Source organism: Macrosteles quadrilineatus, unplaced genomic scaffold (genome assembly GCF_028750875.1).
Source record: "Macrosteles quadrilineatus isolate MER2022 unplaced genomic scaffold, UCM_ALF_1.0 Scaffold_2__2_contigs__length_208266976, whole genome shotgun sequence".
Classification (NCBI taxonomy): Eukaryota; Metazoa; Arthropoda; class Insecta; order Hemiptera; family Cicadellidae; genus Macrosteles; species Macrosteles quadrilineatus.
The window spans coordinates 108940401-108952764 of record NW_026542595.1 but is presented as its reverse complement, the minus strand read 5'-3'; the positions used below and the strand labels follow the sequence as shown (position 1 = coordinate 108952764).

The 12364-nt window shown below is 34.5% G+C and overlaps 1 long non-coding RNA gene across 1 annotated transcript; it reads right to left on the bottom strand.

Moving 5' to 3' along the window:
- Positions 1-6578: 6578 nt before the first annotated feature.
- Positions 6579-11508, bottom strand: LOC128987794 (uncharacterized). The gene is made up of 3 exons (XR_008490284.1): positions 11195-11508; positions 9097-9250; positions 6579-6763 (listed from the first exon to the last, which is right to left on the bottom strand). It is a non-coding gene; the product is annotated as an uncharacterized LOC128987794 (long non-coding RNA).
- Between the last annotated feature and the right edge of the window lie 856 nt (positions 11509-12364).

Here is a 12364-nt window from a genome sequence, read left to right as displayed (position 1 = left end):
TTCTGTGTTTTACTACCCTACCTAACCTAACATTGATTGACCCTAGAGTTTGCAATATTGATCCCAAACAACGATAAGTTATAAACAACTCAATCCCTAATAATAAACAAACGCAAGTCAACAACACTAATAACCCTGGGCCTGTTTCATAAAAGTACTGATATTATAAGCTAGTAATATAAGCTTATAAAATTTTATTTTACAAGTTGGTAATTTTCTGTTTCATAAAAATATTTACAGACTAATAAAATATTACACTGATAATACAAGTTATTAGTCAGCTGTTGCATTATTTTGCTTGTTTATTTTAGTATTTGTTTTGGTTTGATTTGTAAGGTTAATTTTGACTGCAATATTTTAACTTGATCAAAATGTCAAGTAAACGTGAAATGAAGAATTTGAAAAACTTGAACTTTTTGAGGAAGATATTTGAACTAAAAGCTGAGCTTTTTGAAGCGTTTTCTGCAACAGCGACTAAAGAAACCAAGAAAAATGCATGGAGTGCTGTCCGTGATTACACTGTTTCCATTGGACTCATAACTAATGATAAGGACTATACCTATGTAAGAGACACTACATGGACAAATCTCAGGAAGAGAACAATAGAAAAGGTTGACAAGTCTTCTAAGACGGGGGCAAATGGGTCACCAGACTCGAAGCTAGATGCCATCGACGATATGGTCTTGAACATTGTAGGAAAGGAGTCACCCGTTTTAAAAGGATTGGGTGTTGGTGATTCCATGGTACCTAAACCTGGTTCGAGTCAAGAGCAAGAAGATGAGTCTCTTTCAAACCATGAAATGAATCCAACTATCCATCAATCGGATGTTCAGATTGATGCTTGGTCACATAATATGGATGACAGTGATGTCACATTGTTTGAAGAAGTGGCAATGCCTACTACTAATAATAGGCCTACTAGAAAAAGGAAGCAAGTAATTGTAAGATCGACTGATGCGAAGAAGCAATTTGAGATTTTGAGAAAACAAAAGTTGGAGTTGGAAGTTCTCAAAACCAAGTTGGAAGTGTGGGAGCTGGAAAACAAACTAGGGGTTGAACATTCCGAGTTAACCCAATCTGTAAAACCACTTACTCATGTCTAATGTACGAAATACTGACAAATGGATTTGTAAAATTACTCTTAATTGTGTTTTTGTCTGTTATAGTTTTACTAATACTTAATAATTAAACATGCTTGTATATTCATTATTGTCTCTTTTTATTAATCGATGTTAAAACCTGATTATTAAGACATGTTTAATTAGATCTTTAAATAACAAACAATAAAAAATCATAAACATAATAGACTTACATTTGGTTTATAACTATACAAATTAACCATTAACTAATCTATTCTTCTTAATATTACTGAAAAAAACATCAAGAAAAACTAAAAAAATATAGAAACAAAAGTCAAAACAATGTCTCAGCAACAAGTCTAAGCTATGCAGCTAATTTCTGAAGTGGTTGTAGAAGAAGTGTAATTTTTCTTCCGCTCCTTCCGCGTACTCTTCTACCCCCTCAACTACATGAGCATCGTCTTCGTCGTTATTAAGGACAAATCTCTCGATCATTGCCAAGTTAGAAAGAGCAACAGCACATTTGATTATGTTGCATGCATAGACAGGATTTACTCGCAAGTAGTTAAGACAAGGAAATTTTTCCCTTAACCTACCGATTGCACATTCCACTACCCTTCTAGTTTTCTTGTGTGCTCTTAGGAAACGAGTTTGTGCAGGGTCACCAGCGTTTTGAAGAATGGGTGGTATTAACCAGGACTTGAGCGGATAGATAGAATCCCCAAGCAACACAGCGCCTGGAAAGGGACGCCAACCTTCTTCCATTCTGTCACTTATGAAGCTATTTCTCAGAACACGAGCATCGCTAACACTACCTGGCCAGTTAGCATTTACGTAGTAAAACTCCAGGTTAGGTCCACAAATTAGTAAAACGTTTATGGAATGATGTCCCTTTCTGTCAACAAAAACTGGTTCGTCGATTGAAGGAGCATCTATTTTTATTAAAGTCCCATCAACTACACCACAAGTAAGAGGCATGCCAGCGATATTACTGAATGCATTGATTGTTTCTCCTACATCTTCTGGCCAGCGAACGGTGTCAATCAATAAGTTTTCATTAATTGCATTTACAACATTTTTTATGATGCGGCAAACTGTCGCTTTCGACACACCGTGCATATCTGCTATGCAATGGTATTGTACACCACTACCAAACCAATGAAGTGCAATTTGTAATTGTTCTTTTGGTGTCAATGCATGGTTCCTATTCGTTGGGTGCTGTAACACAGGCTCGATTGTATTCAAAATGATATTGAAATTTTCATAGCTTAACCTAAACCTTTCATTAAACTCGTAGGTTTCTTGAATTTGAAAGTAAGAAATCCTTTGTTTAAATGTTCTTGGTCTTCTAACCACCACTATGTCTTCTTCATCACTTGATCCGCTTGATTGCATCTCTATTTAGATAAAGTTATTAATATTTTTATATTTCGCTAAATCTTAATAGAAAATACACGACACAAGTAAAAATTCTATGAGTCAAAAAAGGCTAATAATATATTACTCTAAATTTTAGGGTTATATTATTAGTTTCTATTGTTTTTGAAACAAGATTTGTGTAAACACTAGTATTATAACTGGTATTTTGGAGCAGTAAACTTATAACTTGTTTTACTAGCTTATATTTTTATGAAACACAATACTAGTATTATAATTTAATAATATCAGGTAAACACTTATATTACAAGCTTATATATTTTTATGAAACAGGCCCCTGAGCCTAAGCCTATCCTATTCCTATGTGAAGTGAATCTGACTCTGACTGAATCCGAGTGAATCCAGGGCCAATCCCAACCCCAACCAATAGTAGTAAACAGTGTAGTAAACCCGGATTACTCATACAAAAAAAAAACACCACCATCCTTTCCTTCGACCACGGCGAACACCAATAACTGCAATGTAACTTTTTTATGCTTCTATGAAACCAACCAATTAATCATAACAATCCCACACTCTAGTGATTGATTAAAAACTTATTTTACAATAGGGCATGGAGCCTTCTTATAATATCTTATTTAAGGGTTTTTCTCCTATAATATGATTGTAAATCTAAGTGATGTCTAATGAATTTGTGTTTAAATACTAGAGGATAAAATAATGATTGAAGGAAAACAGGTTTTCCTTCCACCACGAGAGAAGTTTGTAGATAAGCTTTTGAATAGTAAGTTTTAATGTTTTATTTATTTATTTATTCCTACGGCAAATAGCCATTATACAATAACGAATCAAAGAAAAATAGTTTACACAAAAATATAACATACAAAAAGACTAGAAAAAGATAGATTTTAAATTGCGTTGATTGATACTTTTTTATACCTTTTCAATGAAATGGCGACCATGTAGGTATTTTAAGCCAAGTATGAATGGAGATGAGTGTAAGAAAGTAGGATAAGTGGCGCGATCTTGTAGTCTTGATAGTGACTGACTAAGGCCGACAAGTTCATCAACTTGCACCTCAAGTACACATAGCCAAGTCGAACTCCGGCTAGACGAATAAAGCGCCGCTGCATGGACTCCAGTCTGATTTTGGCCAGGGCCGCGTGTAAGGGGACCAGACAGGGCTGGCGTATTCAAGAAGTTGACGGACGAGTGAACAAAAGAGGGACCGGAGAGCTCTTGGGTTGGTGATTCAAGTCCTTTATATTTTCTGGACTTTTGGGATTTGAATACCCGAGATCAAGTACTGGTATTCAGCTGAAGACTTTGATCGTCAGAATGTTATCATAGAGCATTTGCTGGGATTGACGAACATGCCATTGGCAATGCACCACTCCTCAATTGCAGAGGGACTGTGCTGCAGCTTCTGATGATATTTATGCGATTTTACTCCTGTAAATGTTATGTGGAAAGCGAATAGGGACCTCTTGTCGGGAATTTTCGATTTTGAGTTATATATATATTTGAATTCCTCATTAAATTCTGAATTACTTGGTGCAAGTCCCATGCATCTGCGATTTCTGTTGTTAAAGTTATAGAACTTTGAAATTTGGTTATGGAAAATGGTAATTTTGAGAAAAACTATTTTGAAAATTTCAAATACGCATAAAAACAGTTTTTTTCGTATTTAAGAAACGATTTTGGTATCAAAAGAAAGCTTATAATGTCTTCTTTGGAGACAATACCAATTTTTGTCTTAACTCACGGTAGTTTTAATTAAAATAATTGTTTTATCGAAGCATGTCGTAAAAATTGCACTTCAGAAAAGGGACCTCTTGTCGGCCCCATGTTATTTATCCTTAAGACAAGAAAAGGTACCTCTTGTCGGGACTTTAAAATTTGTGAGATATTTTGTTCTCCGTAAACTGAATTCGTTGTAGTTCTCTAAATTTTCAATAAAATGCAGGACAATTCATTTTTTGGACTAAATTCTGTTTATAAAGTGAATATTGGAAATGGGACCTCTTGTCGTTATGGCGAAATAACATTGAGCGACAAAAGGTCCATTTTCTTAGACCGTGCAGAGGCTAACAAAATTATTTATTTCGAACTTTTACATCTTCAATTCGATATTTTTTACCGATACTGTCCTGTTCTATGTTAAATGAGGTATAACAATCGATAAAAACCCGAATTTCGATATTTTTGACCTTAATTACTTATATCGGCCGAACTGAAAATTTTGCATCGCCGACAAGAGGCCTTCTTTTCGCTTTCCACATCACAAATATCTTCAGGTCATCTGCAAATTGTAGAGCGTCGACATATATCACGTCCAGGAGGTCGTTGATAAATGCTGTTTATATTATCATTGCCAAATTTAATGTAGATTTTTGCAGTAGATTTAAAGAACGCCATCCCTCTATTATGCTTCCTTATCCCGTTGTGAAGAAGTAATAGCCAGTTCAACAACGATTCAAAAGATTCATTCATTAGCCATTCAGTAGAAAATTACAATAGGATTTCTCCCATGCATTTTCAAAAAACTTATTTGCTTGAATTTAATATATATCACATCATTTCAAACAATAAATTAACAGCAAACCATACAGAAAAAATAAATTATCAAATCACAATTATTAAGCTAGTATACAAAATCTTACTTGAATACCAATAAAGAAATTGTACTACAGTAATAGCATAATAGCTGACTCTCTTGTGCTGATATAAATATGACTACTCAAAAACTCGTTTATTAAGATAGTGCTGAATCAAACCACCTCAACCTTTGTTAAAAATGTTATTTCATCTTTGGAATACATTTTTCAAGTGTGTTTTTTGTGCTTTGGTATGTGGGAGTGGTGAACTCACTGGGGCACGGGGAGGGCTTTAAAGTGATTACTTTTGATGACTTCTTGTTTGATTATGATTCTCAGAGGATGTATTTTCAAAGTTTAAACAGAGAGATGAGTACACGTATTAATATAACGTCTTACATAACGACAAGGAGTATACTTCAACATCAAATCAACATAATTTTTATTTACTATAATAAAACACTTGGCTGATGAAAAATGTTACGTTAAGACAAAACTAAAATAAATAAGCTGTGGCTTTGTGTAAGAAATAGTGGAATGCTATTTAGTTCTACCATCAGATCGGAAAATCACAGTAGTGGTCTGCAAATTTTGAACTTCAAAGCAACATTGAAGGTGCTTAATACTCACCTTTCATGTTAACTTTATCTACAGCATTTAGGGTGTTGTAGTAGACTAAGTAAACGAGAATGGTTATATATTAGGGTGTGACGAACTGGAACGGTAACTATAAGAAGGTCCAAAAGTCACGATGAAAACAGCACTTATTGTCTGTTTATACACAATACCCAGTCAGCACACAGAAGTATATAATATGTATTATTTACTTTGAGCCAAAGTAAATCCAAAATAAATTATACGTATTGAATTGATATAGAATACTTCTATTTTACGTCTATACGTCCCACTTTATTTTGTAAATAATACGTATTACTAATACGTCAATTTACGTAAACCATATACAAAAATAATACGTCAATGATATATGTATATGGAATGTAAATTTTGTACAAGCTAAACTGAAGCAATAATATGTAAATTTAAGTATTATTTATGTAAATCATCTTAATTATGTACAGTAATGCAAAAAATATCTGAATCTAATTAAATTGTATTAAGAATCAATTTATCCAATTATGTTTAGCACCTAAATAAACATAATAATAAATGTTCTGTCAGTAATCAACATAAGAAAGATGGATTAGTTCTCAGCTAAAGTCAATTATTATAAAAATATTACTCATCCTAAAAACTTGAGGCACTTTTAAGGGTGACTCTTTAGGCGATAAACTATGGTCAGTACGGTAGTAGGCCTACTATGAAAACTGGGGTAAGTTCTAATTTATTTTTTTAAATTGTCTTCACTCATTCAAGGTGTGTTAGTATTTGTTTGAATTGAATGCATAAAAATGTGTTACTTTATAGGAAACAAATTCTCATTAATCAAAAGGAAAACTAATCATTCTAGAATTATTAACATAATATCATATAATTAGTAATTAGAATTGAATTTGTACCCAACAAAACTAAAATCAGAACAGTAGGCAATAAGTACAAAGTACAGCTTTACAATTAAAAATGTAATCTTAATAAATCAAGTACAGCTTTACATTTGAAAATTTAATCATCGAGCCTGCCGGAACCATTCTTTAACCTTGGTTTCAAATGCCTTGTATGTGACATTGTCTCCGTGAGAAGCTGCAACAACACCTGAAACATGATTTTACAATGTGATACCACAGAGTTTTCACTATAATTGTTATGTTATAAGCAAGTGTTAATGTGTTTGATTCAGTTTTTTCTCATAAGGTCGTTTCTACTTTGTCCTTTAACTTAGAAGAAGACTTTTTACGGGGGTTCAAAACAATTTACCCTTGATAATCCGACATGGCGGTGATGCCACTGGACACTAATTAGTTAATACTAAATACTTTATGAGTATAAACTCGGGAATATTTTGCAGGGCCGGTTTGAGTAGTAAGCATAGTACGTGGTCGAAGCAAAGCAAAATGGCGCATCCAATGTTCAGGATTAAGGAGACCCACAAATAGACTCGTTCATCAACACTTCTCTGTCATCTACTTGGACTGGTCTGGTAGACCTTTGCATGTTTTAGACATAGCCTACATACTCTAGCTTATTCGTGTATCTAGAAATAATCATTACTAATAACAGTGCCGTAATTAGAGTACTTGTGGACCTAGGTCAAACTAACCTCAGTTATCCTATGATCACGGCGAAATCGTTAACATATCCTGTGATCATGAAACCATTGCCACCTACGATCGCCATGAAATTGGGAAAATCACCACACATTGGTAGTTAAACATTTTTGGCAAACTGACATTCTAATGGGCCTATTTAAGTAAATGTCCGATTATTGAGAGCCAACTGTAGTTACCTAGATTAATAGAGGCCAAGTAATGATTTACAAAAAGTTTTTTTATGTTATGGATATCAAATACCCCCGCCACAGCAACCCTGCAGACTAAGCAAATTTCCATTTACTGGGCTGGATTTCTACTTAAGTACAGTAGAGTCTCGCAAACTCGGCACTCAATAACCCGGCAGTCTGGATAACTCGGCCATCACCTGGCTCAGAAAATTAGTGATTTTTGAGTACGACATGAGTTAAACATGGGCTCAAGTTAAATCATTCCCAACTTGTACCAAGGATTTATTGTACTATATCTGATGACTTAATACTGACTTGTAATATAAATATAAATAAATAAGGCAGCTAAAAGGATTATAAATTGTATGGTTCTTATTTATAACCCTAGTTCCCAATAACCCGACATTTCACAAACTCGACACCCTTCCAGTCCACATTACGCCGAGTTTTCGGGACTCTACTGCATTCCCTTAAAATTGTAAGATTTATTTCCTATTAAAATAGGTAACATTGATTATAATGAGTACTGTACTTATGTTTGCTGCTACAAGGAAGGAAGGTATTGAAGTGTTTTTTTATTTCAATTGAAATGTTCATAAACTAGAATGAAACAAACAAAATTGTCAAATTTGACAAAAATATATTTATATAGCCTACAAGCAAACTAGCCTACAACAGTTTTTCTCCATGAGAATAACATAGAAATTATTAATTTACAATATTTTTTGATTATCTCCGTAACCGATAGGCATACAACAACGCTTCAATATACAAAATTATTTCTTTTATAAGCTATACAAAATGGTATGGAAAGAAATCGTGAAGTTTTGTGTTTTTAGAGTCAAAAATCAGAAAACCCAATTTTACCCCATAAAACCCCCCATAAACCCTCGTTCCCATAGTCTGTTCAAATTATTTTGAATAAACGTAGGTTATACATTAGTACCAAATTTGATCAAAATCGGTTCATTTTTGCTCGAGATATCGCGCTAACGGACATATACATACATATGTATATATTTCATATATATATATGAATTTAAACGGAGGGTGTTTTTGGCCTATGGAGGACCCCAAAATGAAAAAGTAAATCGGTCCCGGGTCGAGGTCTTACCATGAGACCTACAGTAATAGCTTATTCCCTATATGGGAAATTCGCTAAAAGAATTTAAACTTGTTGTTAGCTTATTAAAATTTTCCTTTAACTTTTTTTATAACTATTTCTTCTTTTTTTTTTGATATTTTCTGTTTTTGTTGGTTTAAATTAGGGGCCCCAAATAAAGTCTCCGGTTGGGAACATATAAGAGGGTATTAATTGAATCTAATGATGAATATAGAACGGATTCACGTTTAACATTAGCCTATTAGTTTTAGAAAAAAAAAAACGGCATCTCATCCTTACAAATTTCTCCCACAGTCTCCCCATGATTAGATACAGATTAGATTTAAATAAATCAAATATTTCACACACCTTTAAAAAAAGAGTGTTCATAAATATTAAGTTGGGTAGCTTTTTAAAAATAGATTTAAAATTATAACTCAAACAAAAGAGTTAATCACTGCTCCCCAGATAAAATAACTTTTCAGGGACTATTATTTAAATTCCATTAGATTCCAGTAACTATTAGTAGGCAACTATTATACTCACTCTCCAGTGTTTTATGAAGTTGAGGCTGTGGAGGGTCCTCTTTCCCTTCCTTCCCTCCCAACTGAAGCTAACATCTACTTGTCCGCGATCTGATGAGGGCTCGACGGCCAGAGTCCACCACTGTTGCGCCCCCAATCCTTTGGAAGAAATCGATCTACAAAAACAAAAAAACTTTTTAGTCTTATTTAATCGTTTCATACTTTCGGCTAAGTACCTTCTTAGGTGTATTTGACTGATATAACCATTCTATTTCCCAAAACAATAAGTAAATCCAGACCTGATTCCACAACTGGCCCCTAGGAGTGAACATAACATAACCTAGATACAGCAACAGAAGGTATGTTTTTTTTTAAATTAGGCCTATTTGTTGCATTCACAATTAATTAAGTTTATCTTATTTACTTATGACAGATATACCTATCCATGCATAAGCTAACTTAATTCCTTGTAATAATTGTTCAATGAAATTGTGTATGCCTAAGGCCCATGTTATATGGACAGAAAAAACGCGACAGATTTTTCGCCGCGTAGACGCCAAGCCTACCGAGCAATGGACGTCACTGTGTGCAAGTTATACGAACGTTTTATCTGTCGCATCGGACACTGTAAACCTGGCGTCAGCGTGGACAACGCGACCAGACCGGTAAAACTGGCGGAAAAAACGCGACAGAAATTATGCGAGTACCTACTGTTATACGGGCAGCTTTTACACAGCAGATCCGTGCTTCACCCCACCATACTTCTCCGACAGGATAGTCCCCAGGCGACTTATCGGGAGTGGAAATTCACAGTTCGGCGACCTTCGGGCTCCCTCGGAGCCTGTCGCGGCGTGTTTACTGCTCATATAACAGCTCCCTGGCGTCGATGACTCAGCGTGATTGCTGATTGTATAACAGCACTGAATTTGTAGATCAGCGTCGGCGTTTTATCTGTCGCGTTCTTGCTGTCCGTATAACATGGGCCTAAGTTAATTAGCATATAGTATAGTTACCTATTAGTCATTTGTAAATAAACAAACCGTCTAACAAAAACTGGACAAGTTCAAAAACCCTTAGCCAAAAAATTAACTTAGCCTATCTCTTGATAATTTAACATAAGGAAGCATATAATTAGTTGCGTTAAAATCTTAGTGTAGGCCTGGGAATTACCATTACCTACTGTAAATGTAAAAAACATCAAGCGTAACTTAAAACACAGAGGATACTCGTCCAGTAACAGGACGTGGATTAACTTAGGCGTCCGGCACTGACGTCACAGGGTTGTGAGGGCCCGGAACGCCATTACCACAACGATACGATGTACAACCATCGGTGTTTGTGGTGTATTGGATAGTGTGCTAGGCTGATTAACGCAAGAGGTCCCTGGTTCGAATCACATCGGTAACTTTAACTTTTTGTCAAAGATTTTGCTTTGAATGCCATTAACTGTACATCTTTTGTTAGAATTTTTGGCATTTATAATTTTATTTTATGAACATAATTTAACCTTCATTCATTATCATTTTTCATTATCAGCAAGTTTGGTTGGTTAGGTTAGGTTATGACAGTAACTGCTGGACGCCTAATCCACGTCCAGTTGCCGGATGCGTATCCTCTGCGAATTTAAAAACCCTGTAACTTACTAATGTGCTAATTAATAGGCCTAACCTAAGTTAGTTAATATCGTAGGCCTACTTGATAAAATCTTGGCTGCACTTTAGTTTCTGTCCTACATTTACTCACATAACTCAAGTTACCTAGTACTTAACTGCATGTTTGGTTAAGGTTAAGTTAAGTTTAGAACAGTTTCATCAGCTGGTAGCACAAATAGGCCTACCTATTTGTGTAGTACCGTACCTAAATAGGTACTAGAAAACATGTTCTAGTATTCGTGGCTAACTTAGTAGTCCTATAATAGTAAATGTAGGACAGAAACTAAAGTGTAACCGAAATCTTGAAAGAATACACACCTACCGAAAATATCATCCAAGACCAGTAAAAATGAAGATGTAACTTAAACCTTCTTTATCCAATTGTCTATGATGTAACTTAACTTAGCCTAGCCTAATTAAAATCCAGTATTTGTAAGTTTAGACCATAAATAAAAGCAAAACACTTACCTTTGAGGGTTGTAGAAAATTGATGATGAATTGAAAACATAAATAAGTTAGGTTGATCTAGCGAAAATCTTAAAAGTAGGCCTAGGACCAACGGTAACACCGATGGCCAATAAACTTCTTGATTCTTGAACTTAAATTAGTTACAACTGTAAAATAAACTTTTAAAACTAACTAAAAAACTGAATAATTAACAGCTAAGTTTTGGAAACAACGATTGAAATATTGATCTCGAAGAGGGCAGAGACTACACAGAATAAAAAGCAGAAGAGATAAAGTAAAGAACTCGAACTGCAGCAGAAACACAGAACTAAACAACTAAAAATAAAAAACAAAAACAACAATGGCGGCCTCGGCTGACGGCTAGTCGGCGTTACGGTACTGTCCGACCCATTCGATACTATCGTGCTAATACGATTTTCAATGCATATCGAAAGACCAGTAATGCTCCGTGTAGAAAGGATTTGATTTATGATTGATTTCAGTTATACCTTAGTAATAATAATAATATTAGTTATTAATTATTAACTTATTTAGTTTTTCTAACTTAGACTGTAGTAGTTACATAAATTTAAATTAATCATAACTGCCCAGTAAGCTATCGAATAGAAATATCGAGCCTATCAAGTTCGATGTTGATATTGACTATCGATATAATTCTAGTATCTATCAGTCTGGCTTCGATATTTTTATTCGGATCCAATAAGTCAACGCTGCAACCCCAACCCCAATCCCAAACCGGTTCGGTCTAACTACTGTACACTTCTTGGCTTGGTGAAGGAATTCTACAAGTGACCTTCGCACTTGCCACCCCTTTGTATTACAGTTCTTTGTCTAGCTGCCTGTATTGTAAATTCCTACTGTCCCTTCTTCTAAGAAAAACTTTCTCTAAAAGCAATTGTTTGGTCTGAGTGAAAATATCTCTTTCTCAAGGCTTTGAGCAAAATTTACAAATCTATCTGGTGTATGAATCCAGGAAAATGGTTTATGTATATTTGACGTAAATATATGTATATTTTACGTCAATATTAAAGTATATGGGATGTGAATAAGTTACATTCAGTATACATTAAATGTATCGAGAAATAGGCCAGAAAATAGGTTTAAATCAATCACATATTAATTAAGACAGTATTTCATGTTGACCTAAAACAAAAGGTAACGATATTTTCT